We start from the raw sequence: 16,595 nt of genomic DNA, 5'->3' as shown, positions 1-16,595 counted from the left end.
ACTTTCACACTTGCGGCAGGACGGATCCGACAGGCTGTTCCCCATGTCGGATCCGTCCTGCGGCTATTTCGTGCCGCCGGACCGCCGCTCCGTCCCCATTGACTATAATGGGGACGGGGGCGGAGCTCCGGCGCAGCACGGCGGTGCACGGCGAAAGGCCGCCAGACTAAAATTACTGCATGTCAGGCTTTTTAGTCTGGCGGCTTTCGCCGTGCACCGCCGTGCTGCGCCGGAGCTTCGCCCCGTCCCCATTATAGTCAATGGGGACGGAGCGGCGGTCTGGCAGCACGGCGGAATAGCCGCAGGACGGATCCGACATGGTGAACAGCCTGTCGGATCCGTCCTGCCGCAAGTGTGAAAGTAGCCTAAGCTTAAGGCCATGACCAGGGGTAGGCCAGCACACGAGGACTGCAGTGTGAGATGGTTGCCTATTAAATTGAATGGCCACCCTATAGGGGAATTTATCAAGCCCTGCACTTAAAAAATTCTGTCTTCAAAAAGTCGCAAAATGTTGTGACTTTTTTTGCATTTTTAAACCACTCATTCCAGTTTTGAAAAGTAGGTGGAAAGGTGGGCATAGTTAGCTCTGTGAATGAATTTAACTACAGAGTTATGATTGTAACTTTTTTGAAAAGCCTACAAAAAAAGTCCCAAAGCCACCCCAGTAGGAGGGTAGCGTAGAAAACTGGAGTAACATTCCTAAACTAAATTGTTAGGTTTAAAGGTACAGCTACACGGTGACATGTGTTGCATGACACAAAAGGGTATGTCTACACATAATGTGAGAGATTTATCAAAACTCATGCAAAGGAAAACTGATTCCACCTTTCATTTTCCAAAGGAGCTCTCAAAAATGAAAGGTGGAATATGATACGGGCAACTAGGCCAGTTTTCCTTTACACCAGTTTGATAAATCTACCCCACTGTACTTCAATGGTGTCGCAATGTGACTTGCTGCAACTGCAAAGCGACAGTCGCAAAAAAGTCTAACTGGGATGGATTTCTTGTGACTGCCGTATCAGCATGTGCATTGTGATACCAGTGAAATACATTACGTGAAATGTTGCGTGACTTTCTTGTTGTGCGACACATATCGCTGTGTGTAGCCATAACCTAAAGATGAATCAAATTTAACAAACAACGTGCACCATTTGATGCATTTAGTGCAAAGCATTACAATGCAGACTAAAGGACAACTGATTTCAAAGATTACCCTCGGGATAAATCCCCCACTATATAAACAAAAAATCAGCATTAGAGATGAGCGAAGTTTTCATAAATTCGATTTGGGCGCTTCACCAGATTTTTCTAAATAATTTGCATCATTCCGAATTAATAATGTACTTAACCATGCAGTGGCCCAAGATTGTACTATAGAGTGAAGGAGCGGTCTCATTTTACACCCTCTGCTGTTTCCACATAGATTGTTAAAGAACCTGTTCTGTTACCTACTGATACAAGTAGTGGCCCCATAACAGAGTGGGGAGGGTGGCAGCAGTGAGTTTGTTTCTTTTGATGCCAATGTTTATTTTTCTCTTCTAATCCGTTAGAAGAACAATCCAAAAGAATGACTCCTGTCTTTTGACTATCCGTATTCACACGGTCAGTATTTGGTAAGTAATTGATCAGTATTGGTAAGGCAAAAATAGAAGTGGGTCCAAAATAGAGAGGACACATGAAGGAAATGTGCATGTCTTCTGTGTTTTGGACCCACTCCTGCTTTTGTCTTTCAAATCATGATGAAATCCTGATGCAAAATACTGACTGTGTGATAGAGGCCTAATGCTCAATTTACATGAGTTTTGGTAATTTGAGTCGGACATCAGTTTTACTCAGATGAAAAAGAAGTCCTGCATGCAGGACTTTAATGGCCTCTATCACACAGTCAATTTCTTGCATCAGTATTTGATCAGTATTGGTCCAAAACAGAGATAATATGTGATAGAAACTTTTGCATGTCTTGTGTGTTTTGGACCCACTCCTGCTTTTGTCTTTCAAATCATGATCAAATCCTGATGCAAATACTGACCATGTGATAAAGGCCTTATAGATGCTCCAAAGACAGGATCTGTTATGTTTTTCATTTTTTGGTTCTTCTGGCGGATTGGGAGAAATGCGTGGCGAAATGCGTGATTAGGAGTAGGAGGAAAATCAGGACCAGTAGACAATGGGAAGGAAACACAGCTCCCTTCGGCTGAGGTGGTGGAACCTTGACGGCTGGAGAAGGGGTGCAGGCCACTGGCAGATGCAGCAGTTGCTGCGTCAGGCTGTACCACTATATTAGCGCCACAGTTTTCCCAGGCCACTTTATGGTGATGATCCATGTGTTGATGCAGGGCTGTGGTGCCAACATTGGCACCCTGGCCACACTTCACCTTCTGCCTACAGATCCTACATACGGCCATGCTGACGTCCTCCAGCGACTTGATGAAAAATTCCCACACCAGTGAGTATGGCATTTTATCTCCACGAATCAGTGCTCACTGCCTGCCACTGCTTCTATGAACCCATGCACCGCTAGTTGTTTCCGGACAGGTAGGCTCCTGAGTAGCAGATGGTCTACCCTGGGCACGTTTGGCTACAGAACTCACATTGCTGCCAACCTACTGGTTCACGGCCATGCTTGCATCCTGCTGGCTCAGCTGCATGCTGCCATCCTGCCGCTGTCTCACGGGCAAGCTGTAAACCTTGCTCCCTGATGATGATGATGATGATATTGAAGCCCCCTCTTCACCCAGCTCCCAAGTGCGATCAGTTACATCATCATCCACTACTGTCAGCTCCTCACTTCTGTCACCCTCACCAGTCTCATGGCCGCGTCCCTGACCCCTCGCAACAAGTGCTCCCACGTGACTCTCATCGTCGCTACTTGCACACCTACAGGAGGAAGCAGCAGACCTCGCCTCTAAATCTGGTCTGGGCAGTCGCTGCTGACTGTCCTCAATAAGCTCGTCCTCGCTGAAAAGCGGAGCAGAGCCAGCAGCATATATTACTTCCCAAGCAGAAGGAGCAGAAAAAGAAATCGGCAGGTTCAGGACAGGTGAGGGCACAGAGGTTGTTCCTGGGCCATGCCAACTAAATGTGGTGTCAGAGGAACCCACTGACTCTTGACACCACACTTACAAAGTGGGCACTTAAATAACAGTAAAATTAGACAGCTTTTTCACCCCAATTTGAGAATCAAGGCGCAATAGATCTGTATATCTATTAAGCAATGTGGGAACCCGATAACAGTTCAATTACACTACTTATTCACCGCAATTTGAGAATCAAGGCGCAAAAGAATTGCAAATCTATTAATAGCAGTTAAATTACACAGCATCACCCCAATTTGAGAATCAAGGAGTAATAGATCTGTGTATCTATTGAACAAGGTTGCCACCCCAATAACAGTTAAATTACACTACTTATTCACCGCAAATTGGGAATCAAGGCAGTAACTGGCCTCTGCTCTGGATAAAAATCCAGCAACCCTTTACATAAATTCATTTCCTTACAAATTTTAGATGCCATATAAAAAAGGGTGTCACAAATCTACCATAACAACCTCCCATCACTACCCTGATCCTGAAATACAGATGTGTGAGAGAGAAAAATTCAGGGGGAGGAAAGAAAGAGAAAAAAAGAGAGAAAAAAGTGGGAAAGGCCAATAAAAAATTATTTCAATAATTACTTCTTCCAATAACCAAGGGTTTCATATTTTCTCTTTTTGTACCAACATAAAGTGTTACGGTACCTGATTTAAGGCTGTATTAGACAGCCCGGTTCTGCTGGCGATTGTTGGTAAGGAAGCATTTCTTCCCGGCAATCGCTTGCCACCTAGCGGAGGAGACCACTATTATTACACGCAGCGATCTCCTCCACAGCATGGGGAGGAGCGATCGTTATGCCATTACTCGTCCGCATGCTATCCAGTTTGTTGCCGGCAGCAAATTGTGATTAGACACCATAATCTGCCACCGGCAAACGATACACTGCAAGATGATCACTAACTAGCATTCATACGAACGCTTGTAAGCGATGATTGGCCCAACAATCACCAATACAGGCTTTATTTACGGTATCTGTTTTTCCACTGATCGACGGGGGGTTTAGGCATCATCCATTTTCTAGCAATTACCATTCTAACCATGACAAATTGTTCATAAATAGAGTCCCTATCTCTATTATTTATGTTTTGACCCTTTAACCTACCCATCATTTTCAAAATCTGCCCCATATGTTCTCTTTATCATTTGTAGAAAATTTTACCAAAATGTGTGTAACTTACAGAAGTTCTACCACATGTGATAAGTATTATCATCCTCCATTCTGCATGTCATTTACCTGGAGTCTGAGTGATTCAAATAGTGAAACCTTGTAAGAAGCACTTTTCAAAAACCTCAGACATTCTCTTGTAACAGTATCTTATTACTCAATTGAAGGACATTCAATAATAATAATAATAATAATAATAGATAAAAATTACACAAGCAATTTTTTGCTGTTTCATTTTGATAAAGACAAATCTATTTACTGTGCAAAAATTGAAATTTAGAGGTTTATTTTAATACACCGTATCCTCTTTAAGAGAAGAACAGCTTGTTGTGCGCAGATAAAAACATTTGGCACAGAAAAGCAGTATGTGAAAGGAACAAGTGTTTCTATATAAAGACAGTATTGCATGTGGAGTTCTTTTTTGGAAGTGCTTGATGATGAGCACAAACACATTACCGAGCCACAGTGTCTAGATAATGCCAAAGCTAAAGCAGTTTGTGGAAGGCTTCTTATTATGTGTCCTTAGGAACCAGAGCAATACCTGCATAGTCTTTATCACTATTATCTCAGTTTTAAGATTGGGGATCGTCCAAACATGTTGGAATATTAACTAGCCAAATAATTGCTTATTAATAATTTGTTTTGCTATAGAGTTATGTCAGTTATTTTTCTGTACTTTTATTTATTCTTTACTTCTGCTAACCAGAGAAACAACTCTCTACTTTCACACTAGCGTCGGGGTTCCGCTTGTGAGCTCCGTTTGAAGGCTCTCACAAGCGGCCCAGAACGCATCCGTCCAGCTACCAATGCATTCTGAGTGGACGCGGATCCGCTCAGAATGCATCAGTCTGGCAGCGTTCAGCCTCCGCTCCGCTCAGCAGGCGGACGCAAACGGATCCGTCCAGACTTACAATGTAAGTCAATGGGGACGGATCCGTTTGAAGTTGACACAATATGGCTCAATTTTCAAACGGATCCGTCCCCCATTGACTTTCAATGTAAAGTCTGGACGGATCCGTCTGAACAACTTTCAGACTTAGAATTTTTTCTAAACTATAATGCAGACGGATCCGTTCTGAACGGATTCCATCGTTTGCATTATAGGAGCGGATCCGTCTGTGCAGACACCAGACGGACCCGCTCTGAACGCTAGTGTGAAAGTAGCCTAAATAACTCACATTTAACTTTTTTCTTTTTAAAATGTCCTTTAGTACCTCATGTACCTTGTATACTCGACAATAAATGACCAGTTGTAAACTGTTTTTAAGTATGTAATCTCACATATTCTAGGACAGCCACAGTGCACACACAGTGTAGTTATAAAACAATATCTAGGCTATGACCACATCTGCGGTTGATATCCTGGTTCAAGCACAGGTACAGAATACCAGAATTTCCCTATCCGGCATATGCCAGAGACCGTTGGCACCTGAAGAATCCCATTAACCACAATGGGATCTGCTGTGTTTTCTGCATAAATACCGCTATGCAGCATAATTTTTCCATACAAAAATCCGGTATTTATACCAGAAACCTGGCATACCCCATTATAGTGAATGGGATTTCTCACATGTCGTCGTCTCTGGTATATAACAGATGCAACAGTTATGGTATATTGCCGGAAAAAAAATACAAGAATTCCAACCGCAGATGTGGATATAGCCTTAGAGCAAAGAAAATATAAAAGTTTGCAAATGAAGGGCGTTGTTGGGTCATTTCTTGCAATGGTCGAACATTACTGTTCTGAGGGTAGATGCCTACAACTGAATGGACATGGTACAAGGAAGAGAAGTACTGAAAGCTATAGTAGTTGTTTTTTGTATTCTTCTGAGGGTTCGGTATGCAATTGAAAGGCTTTAGTATGCCTTAAGTCTAATAAAACTGACTGCCATAGCTTTCTCCATTTAAAGGAATGTGTCATCAGAAAATGATCTATTCTTCTATGCATTTTTAAAGGATTTATGGCGATGTTATATCTAATTTTACATGTCACTATATTTTAAAAAAAATCCTAAAATCCTGCAGTTTTCACACTGGCCACTAAGTCTAATAATAAGCACCACTTGTTTGTACTGATCACTTTTCCAGCAGTCATCTTATTATCATCACAGACAAGATTACAGATATCATCTATATATAGACAACGCAGAATCCACCATTCAGTCGGTGATTGTCAAAGCTTATCTGCTCCGTCTATGTACAATGACAACGCACGGGTTACAGAGAATGCCTTCTGTGGGAGAGTTTTCTAGGCAATCAGTCCCCTCCAGTTTATTGTGTCTGTGGCCTATGGTGGGCATATCTCTAAATGCTGTTGAGGACACCTCAGACAAGATGGCAGCCCCCATAATAATGTTCAGGAAATAGAATTAAAAAAAATTAACAATCAGAAAATAAAAACAGATTAGAAAAAATGATGTGTAAATATCTGGTTAACTTGCAGAAAAATGATACATGACATAATTCCTTTACGCTGCTCCCTCCAAATGTTACCCCCTGATAAACATACAAAGAACTAAGAAAAAAAAGGATGTGACACAGGAAACATGCATAGACTTCTAATATGGAATAAGAACATGAAGGAAACTATCAGTATGACACTTTCTGTGGATGTTATAAGAGAATGAAAACAAGCTGTTCCTTCAGACCCATGCACATAAGAGTCAACTTGCAGCAACTTCTATCAGTGTCCCTCAAACACTTAACTTTAAACCGAAACTATGGTTACTGTATTGCACTAAATTGATGCTTTCAGTAAAGGATATTTGCAATAAGGTACTATATGGAACTACGCGGGTAGAGAAGGGCAGTAAAAAGACGGTATATGGCAATAAGGAGGAGGCACTGTATGGAATAAAGGGAAATAGGCATGGCAAGTATGGGCACTCTTTGGCACAAATGGACCTACTGTATATGAGGTTGATAAGACCTATATGCCACTGACTATTTATCTGGATAATGTATGATACTATCATCTTGCATGACACTAAATATTTGGTCACTATTATGTAGGCATTATATGCACTATTAAATCTGGCCACTTTATAGTTCTGCTTATCTGACCTATGTGAGCACACTATGGTAATATTTATATGTGCCAATCAGCTATAGCATTAAAACCACTGACCGGTGAAATGAATTACATTGATTATGTCATGACCATATCTGTCAAGCGGCGGGATAACCGGCAACAACTGAACAATTAGTTTTTCAAGTTGAGGAGTTGGAAGTACTGTAGGATAATTTGCCAAGCGTACAGATATGAGTGATTATTACTGAGCCAAACTGTGGATGAGTAGCTCGGAGCATCTCAACAATTGAAGGTCTGTATTATAGGTGTGGGCGGGGAACCACTGTGTTAACCAACAGATTTGACTTTGGGGCAATCCTAAGGGATTTATGCTGGCAGTCTCCTGGTATTCCCCCTTAACCCTTGTACAGGGATCTGGACTTTGCTGCAGGGGAACCGCCAGGCTGCTACCCCCTAAAGTAGTCTTTGTGGGGGTCAGAGACACCAGTGCAGGGTACCGATTGGTCAGGCAGCATCATAGTCATGGACAGGCCAAGGTCAGGACAGGAAGAGTACATGCCATACAGTAAATGCTCTAAGGTCACGGCAAGCAGTGATAGGTTAATACAGAGGTCAAGGTCAGGTCAGGTCAGACAACCGAGGGTCAAAATTCAGTAAACGGGCAGAAAGTTGGCACATGAACAGACAATAAAACAGACAGCTTTGCATGATACTAGCATGATATAACACCTATTGATCAGGCCCTCTCCAACAGAAGAAGGTGCCTTAAGTATCACAAAGTTGCCAGCCATTGTCTGGTGAAGATTAGGGTGGGTGTGTGCGCACTGGCCTTTTAAGAGCTAGATGCGGGGGGGGGGGGGGGGGGCTGTGCATGCCATGTGGGCAGAACAGGAGAGGCCTTGCCAACAAGGAGGCCACAGCCTGCATGGAGGGACAGAACAGATCTGGTGGCCAGACCAGCCAGGAAGATGACAGTGGAAGGCAGGTCCAGGCTGTCTGGCAAGGTAACAGAACAGTGGTGACTGCAAGCCACTACTGTAACAGTCCGAGAGTGTTCCCAGTGTGTAGTGATGATGCCACTGAAGGCTCATTGATGCACATAGGAAGTGAAGGCTAGCCAGTCTGGTTCAATCCCACAGAAGATTTACTGTAGAAATAATTGCTCAAAAATTTAATGCAGGCTATGATAAGAACACAAGTTGCTGTGTACTGTAGAAGCAGACTGGTCATAGTTCCCACGCTATGCCATGTCCACTGCTGATGGAGCTCATAATCTAATTACAAAAATCTGATATATCCTAAAGAGAATTTAACCTATCAGTATATTTTTGGAATGTGGTAGAACCCAGAGCAAATCCATTCAAACACTGGGAGAAAATAAATACTTTATACTCCTGGTTTGATTCAAATCTACACCCCCATGCTGTCTTTGTGCTTATGGCATATACTGTAAAACATTGAATAAATGAGCCAATATACTACTTGAAGTTCCATAATGATGACAGACCCATTCTATGTCTGTCCCAAATACTGTATATATTAATGCATAAAAGGGTTAAGAAGAAAATCCATGTGAGCTTAATACATTAAGCAGCAAAATAACTGTACATCTATGGGTTCTTCAAGTGGAGTAGACTAACTGCAACTTCCAAGCAAAACATTATAGAAATTGTATGAAAAATATTTGAAAAACAAACAAGGAACGAATAGCTAAATAAACCACAAACCTCAAAGGAATAGTTTATCCCCCTTCCCCCTTTCTCTCCCTCCTCCAACTCCGTCCTGTTTTCTAAATTCTATTTTAGGAAAAATCCATAAAAATGTGCATACTTCTTATCATACTTCTCTCTAGATTTCCTGATAAAAAGAATAAAACAATTTCTCAGTTATGGAATAAGCAGGCAATCAGCAGTTTTATATTGTTACATAGGTTGTAAAAAGACACATGTACTCGAAGATCAACCTTTCTCAGACCTCTAACTCCTTGATCCAAAGGAAGGCAAAACATAGCCCTCTGGACACTTGTGGTCAAGTTTGTCTCCTCACTGACCCAAAAGAGGAAGTCATGCAGTCTCCCTGTCTTACATTAACTCCTTTATTACCCTGTTATTAATGTTAGCTATTGATATCAGTATTCCTCTAGTTTTACATTCTCAGATTCTTTTGCCATTGCTATGTTTTATAATAGTAAATTCTTGAAGGGGTTTTCTGAGACTTTTTAACTGATAACCTATCCTTTGAATTAGTCATCAGTATCTGATCGGTGGAGGTCCGACACCTAGGACCTCTGCCAATCAGCTGTTTGAGAAGGCTTCGGTGCTCCTATCCCTAGGCTACTGAGGTTGTGTTCATCAGTCACATGGCCTAGGAGCGGCTTATCTCCAATTCAAGTGAATGGGGCTAAGCTGCAATGTACAGCTCTGTGCTTGATAAGCTGCGAGAAGCTGTAAGCGCACCAGTGCCTTCTCAAACTGTTGATCTGTGGGATTCCCAGGTGTCGGACTCCCTTAGATCAGATACTGATGACCTATCAAGAGGATAGGTGATCAGTTAAAAAGTTTCAAAAAACCCTTTAAGTGTGGGTCAGCATTGCATGTTAAAACATACTTGTTGACATTTCAGAATAAGCTGCCATGTATGAGTACGTGAGGAGTAGCAGCATTAATATATTATTTGTATCTTGTATTTTTCAGAAGTTACCGCTCTGCAGGCTCTATCTCTAAATGTTAATTTTCCCTCATCTAGTGTGTAGAGACTAGATATGATTTCTTCCATACACTACACACATAGAGAAGAATACATCTTGCTCCCCTAACTTTGTCACATATTCCCTCTGAAGTAGCAACAGCATAGAGATATAATACAGCAGTAATGAACAGTGTAGCTGTGAATCAAGCATTGGGGTGAGATAGAAAACCTACTTGAAGCAGCAGCAGTATCTCTTTATAATTCTTTCTTAGGGCCCATTCAGATGGCCGTAGTGCTTTGCGGATCCGTAACCGCAACCATAATAGAAAATGCCTATTCTTGTCCACGGACAAGAATAGGACATGTTCTATCTTTTCTGCGGAGCCGCGGTACGGAATAACAGATGCAGACAGCACACAGTGTGCTGTCCGCATCTTTTGAGGGCCCATAGAAATGAATGGATCCACAGACCTTTCGCAAAATTGCGGAACGGGTGCGGATCCGTTCATACGGCTGTGTGAATGAGCCCTTACTCTGCAGCTGCTTTTTCCTCCCACTTCTTTCTCCATAGACGAGCATATAACCTGATCCCTTAGTGAGCTGATAATCCTTCTAATCCCTCAAGTGGATTTGAGCAATAATGGATAGTGACTGATCAGAGCAGGATTCCGGGGGAGGAGAAGTAGCTTATTAGTGGATAAACAGAATTTTTCTCTAATAAGATATATTACAAAGTTTCCTATATTCACTTGTACTATTGGTTTATGCTAAGTTTGTGGAGAGGACAGAGCCATTTAAGTGATTATGTTTATTTTATTTTTGTTTGTTCCTGCTGATTACTATATACATAACTGATCATTTCTTAAGTGTTATGCTGTGCAAAAAATCAAAATGTCTTGCTTAACATTAGTCTCATTTTCCATCCTTCAGAGTTGTATTACTTTGTCTACTTTTCTCCATTTCATGGCTGCTGAGTGGCATTGTCATGAGATGCCTAAGAAACTATATTAGGGTGAATATACACATATAAAAGATCTATTGCAGACAACTATCCCATTCATCTGAATGGAGCTTACAGAAATCTATGCACAGGTTGTAGAAATGACTCCTTTCAGGCGAATGGAACATATTTTCAGTCACAGAAATTTCTCGACATCTAACATAAAAAGTCTAGCAAGTTTGTCATGCAGATTCACAAGTGGCTGATGACAAGGCCATTTGCAGTACACAGTGCTGCACCCAAGTTTAAAATAAAAATTGGGGAAGGGAATCTTGAAGGGGAGGGAGGCAGGACAAAGATATTTTTTGTCTAGAGTTAAAGTACATTTTAATATTGAATCCCCTATTAGCTGTAAAATGAAATTTTTAATTCTGAATTGTCAAAAGACTGCTGGGTTTTCATTTTTTAAGTAAATACATCTTAATCATTGTGCAATGAAAAGTTCTGCAACTAACATACTTTAGGATTCCAACTCCACGGATTTCAATATCTTTGCTTGTTGTCAATGGGTAAACATTCTTGTTTACATCCAGAGGCTGAAAACCGGTACATAGCTATTCCTACTCTCGGCTAGGAATGGAATACAGGTGTACCCAGTGTAGGCAATGCTCTCTAAACTTTCTGAACTTTATGCTGGTAACATTCACATGCACTGATACACTGTAACAGACCCTCAGGATAAGAGAAAGAGGTGTGCTGCTGATTTATTTCAATCACAAGAGGATTGCTTATACTGGTATTAAAAGGAGTTGCCTCACTTCAGCAAGTAGTAATTATTATGTAGAGAAAGATATTACAAGGCACTTACTAATGTATTGTTATTATCCATATTGCTTCCTTTGCTGGCTGGATTCTTTTTTCCATCACATTATACACTGCTCGTTTCCATGGTTACGACCACCCTGCAATCCATCAGTGGTGGCAGTGTTTGCACACTATAGGAAAAAGTGACGGCCTCTCTGGTGGTACGGGACCATGGGAGTGCACATAGGCCGATGCTTTTTTCTACATTGTGCAAGCACAGCCACCACTGATGGATTGAAGGGTGGTCAGTAACCATGGAAACGAGCAGCGTATAATGTGATGGAAAAATGAATTAAGACAGCAAAGGAGGCAATATGGACAATCACAATACATTAGTAAGAGCCTTGTATTAATTTCCTCTACATAATAAATGCTATTTGCTGAAGTGAGACAACCTCCTTAACTCAGCAGTGAGAAGCATTGGGTCGGTATAGCTTTAAATGAGAAGCTGTCAAAGATGTAAAATAAGGTTTTCATTCATTTGTTTTAATGCCAAAGTCCTGCTGGAAATCTGTTGGTGGGATTTGATGTTATTAAGCAAAGAGTATTTAAAATCTTAATTTCTTTCTATCTTGTATATGGATTGATATTGTATCTGTTTTGCTCGCTTGTTGGTTGTACATTTTTTGGTAAAAAGACTGCATGCTCATGTGTATAGTACCCACTGAAAAACTGCAACAAGTCCTTGTTCATCCATATTCTTCTGGTGTATGCTGTTTTCTATGCACTAGTACATCTAACATCATGTACTATATGAAAGAATGAATATTGAGGGCACATTCCAAGCAAGCTGAAGTCTAGCAAGTAAACCAGGGGGACCATGTTCTGTATTCCGATTAAAACGTATTTCCTTGCAAACTATGCCAAGCATTCATCTACATGGTTACACATCTGCTGTCCAGATGGCACAAGTATGGTATACTACACTTCAGATGCAAATGTGTCTCATTCAAATGTGTTCCATTTACAGTCCTCACCATGCATGAGCTACAGCTTGAGATGCAATACGTGATACATTATAAATTACTGACACTACCTGGTAAAATCTAATCTCAGTAAACTCTGTATTAGTACACTGAAATCTATACATCTGTCCAGGAGAATGAGCACTATTTGGCTGGATGAGATCTCCATCTGCATCTCAATGGACTATTAGGAGACCACTTAGATGGCAACTGCAGTGGCACCTCTAGTATGTTGAGTAATTGAATCAGATCAGCCATTCAGTCCATGACCCTATAGACCAGGATTAAATAAAAATTCAAACAAGCTGTCTCATATTTTATGGTGGACTGCTAAAATGTTACCAACATTCTACCAATAAACATGATAATCGATATGTCCAAAAGTTATATTACATAGTAATATGCTCTTCCTATTAAAACATTAATATCTGTAAATGGTTGAATAAACCACAAAGCACCCACTTTTAGTGCACTCTGGTCTTCACAAGTCTATGGCTGGTGAACTGCTGGCACATAATTATTTCTAGTGCTCTTGAATGGCCAAGATGGCTCATTGGGGCTGGAGCCCAAGTCATGGCTACGTTTTATTTTACCTGGGAAAAAGATTCAGTTCATTACACCAGTCCTGTATATAGATACCCCCAGCAGCACCTCTAGTGATGCCTCTGGGCAAGGGCGTAACAAGGACCCAATGGGGCCCCATAGCAAGACTTGGAATGGGGCCCCATAACCACCATGACCACCTTCAGTCCTTCGGTAACAGCTGTTATGCCTGCTACCCTGGTAGTTATGCCTATGCCCCTGGTTGTGACAAGTAATTTACGTATAGGCTAAGCTCCATCCCATGTGGACACTACAGAAGCCAGTTGTAACCATTAGGGGATCACACATAATGATAATTTACATTGTTGTGCCTGGTGACAAAATCCATTGAATTAGAACAAAGCACAATAAAAATTGCAAACTCAAGCACAGCTCCTGAGATAATGAAGCATTTCACGTCAAACAATATTATTCGTTGTGTATAAACAGTATATCATCTATCTTGGTGGATCCATCTTTCATCTAGAACATTCAAACCTACCATAAAGGTATCTGTGCAATGCTTCTATCCTAGGACAGGTATCATCAACCTCCGGCACTCCAGCTGTTGTGAAACTACAACTCCCAGCATGCTCCACTTACTTTTATGGGTGTTCTGAGAACAGCCAAGCGAGTTCGCATGCTGGGAGTTGCAGTTTCACCAATTCCTGGGGTGCAGAAGGTTGCTGACCCCAGTCCTAGGAGATGATTCCTATAGTGAACATTATGAATATTATTAAAATACTCTATAGTCTACATTCCAGCCAATCCAGATTAAGTATCCCTGGTAGATTTATGAGAAAAAAAAGTCACATAACTAAATATCAACATTTAGCATAAGGACGTTTCAAAAAATTGTAGGTATGTTGTATGGAACCATAAATGTGAGATGAGCTTCTCAAACTCTATGTTGCCTAAAGCAGTGTTCCTCAACTCCAGTCCTCAAGACCCACCTACCATTACGATTTGAGAATATCCCTCACAATGAATACCTGTGGTAAGTCCTGATGCACTGACACTAATTATATCACCTTCTCAATGCTAAGGAAATCCTGAAAACATGACCGGCAGGTGGGCCCTGAGGATCGGAGTTGAGGAACCCTGGCCTGAAGGACAAATTGTACAATCATGTCATAGTACAGACCAAACAAAAAGTGCTGCATTTCATCTAGATGTTCTCCTCTCAGCTCAGAAACAGTTTACATTTCTACATACAGACATGTCCAAATATTTCACATCCTAGTCAGAACAGTATTCCATACAGTATATCAAAGAAAGCAGCAGAAATGCATCATTACAAGGTAAAGTAGTAACTTATCCACAGCTCTATATTCACTGCATTATATACATGGCACCAAAGTCATGCTCAAGACACTTACAGCGTCTTCTCTCCCTCTCAGCTGAGCTGCTAGTGGCTTCTAGGGACGGTTCCCAGTTACATACTGGAGTGAGTGAGCAATGTTCCAGTAATTCAAGTCTTGTCAGATTCTGGCTCCCAGGCGGAGGGGATTTGTTATTCTTCACATTTATCCTAATGCATGTCTCTCAAATAGCAATAACGGATGTTTATGTTCAGGTCCTAAACTTGCAAATTAAAGAGAGCAGCATAGATTTAATGAAGAATGTAAAGTTCAGCTGCTTTCCTTTTAACCATGGCCAGAACCCAAAGAGCTAGCTTTTGGAATTTCAATGGCTAGAGAAATGAATGGAATGTGTATCTTGAAGCGTACAGTTATAAAGAGGATGTAAAGATGTATAGATACAATTCCAGGGCTGTTGTTACCATAACTTTTTCACTAATGTACTGGAAATCATCAAATTCAATATATTACAGTTCATTGGAATCAAAAGGAAAATGTTTTTTTTTTTTTTTTTTTATATGATTGACATATCCTGAAATATACTTCTGTAGCCATCTCCTATTAACCCCTTAAGGACTACTCTATTTTGGGCCTTAACAGGCAAACAATTTTTTATCTTTGCATTTCCAGAGCCACAATTTTTTTTATTTTTATCGAAGTACCCATAGGAGTTTGCTTTTTAAAGGAACCATTTTGAAGTATATATGTTTTGAAAAATGTATATTAGGCTACATTCACACGTCAGTGTGTGTGGATCCGCAAAACACGGACATCGGCGATGTGCGTTCCGCATTTTGCGGTCCACACAACTTTTTTTTGCTCTTTTTTTTTTATGGAATCTGTCATCTCCATAACACTCCCAAAACTAGAGTAAGTGGTGTATGGTGTAAGTGACACAGTCTGGTTATGTAATTTTTATATTCATACTCACTTGCATTCAGACGCTGTGCTACCACACACCAGCAGTAAAATGCATTGAGGACTTCTCTTTGAGTCCTTTCCATTATGCACGAGAGTCCTCTCAATGCATTTTACTGCTGGTTTCTCAGAACACCGTGTTGGAATGGAAGTAAGTATGAAGATAAGAATTACATGACCGGATCGGGCATAATTTAGATTATAAACCACTTACTCTAGTTTGGGGGTGTTTTGGAGCTGACAGATTCCCTTTAAGTCGACTATGGTTCTTCAAAAGTGCCTGTGATTGCATATTGTTTCTAGGATCTCATTTGCCTTTTTGTGCTTTGTCTCTGAACTCTACACCTGCTTGTTAACCTTCTGAGTAGTGACTTTGGTGAGTTCCACTAATTAACCTCTTATCTGCTGATTTGGCTATATCTGTACCCTCCTGGTTTTGACTCTGGCTTGTTTTATTATCCTTTCTGCTTACCATAGATTATCTGGTTAGGTCTGTGGCCTGTGAACTCGCACCTATTTTCTTTCACCATGCTCTGCAGATGCCATCTGGGTGCCTAGCAGCCAAGACTATCCTCCCTATCGGTGGACTCTGTTAAATACCTAGGTGGTCTGGCATGTCTTATTTATTCTAGGAGAGTTCTTTTGCCTTTTATTAATCGTGGGTCTGTGGATAAATTTATGGATTCAAAGGGATGCCTAGAAGTTGTTAATACTTTTGGTGCAACTAGTGAATCCAATCAGTGTGACCGCAGTGGACAGTATACCCTTCTCTCAGTCCTGTTAACCCCTTAAGGACTCAGCCCTATTTCACCTTAAGGACTTAGCCATTTTTTGCAAATCTGACCAGTGTCACATTAAGTGCTGATTAACTTTAAAACGCTTTGACTTATCCATACCATTCTGAGATTGTTTTTTCATCACATATTGTACTTCATGACACTGGTAAAATGAAGTAAAAAAAAAATTCATTTTTATTTATAAAAAAATAC

At 40.9% G+C, this 16,595-nt stretch overlaps 1 protein-coding gene across 1 annotated transcript in view; it reads right to left on the bottom strand.

The window, feature by feature from the left end:
• FHL5 (four and a half LIM domains 5) overlaps positions 1–14,895 on the bottom strand; it is a 71,130-nt gene extending 56,235 nt beyond the window's left edge. The window contains exon 1 of the mRNA XM_040428785.1: positions 14,707–14,895. The gene's annotated coding sequence lies outside the window, so the exon portion shown is untranslated. The remainder of the gene's footprint in view (positions 1–14,706) is intronic.
• Positions 14,896–16,595: the final 1,700 nt, after the last annotated feature.

Source organism: Bufo bufo, chromosome 4 (genome assembly GCF_905171765.1).
Source record: "Bufo bufo chromosome 4, aBufBuf1.1, whole genome shotgun sequence".
Classification (NCBI taxonomy): Eukaryota; Metazoa; Chordata; class Amphibia; order Anura; family Bufonidae; genus Bufo; species Bufo bufo.
Note: the sequence above shows the minus strand (reverse complement) of the source record. Positions and strands in the feature narration are given on the sequence as shown.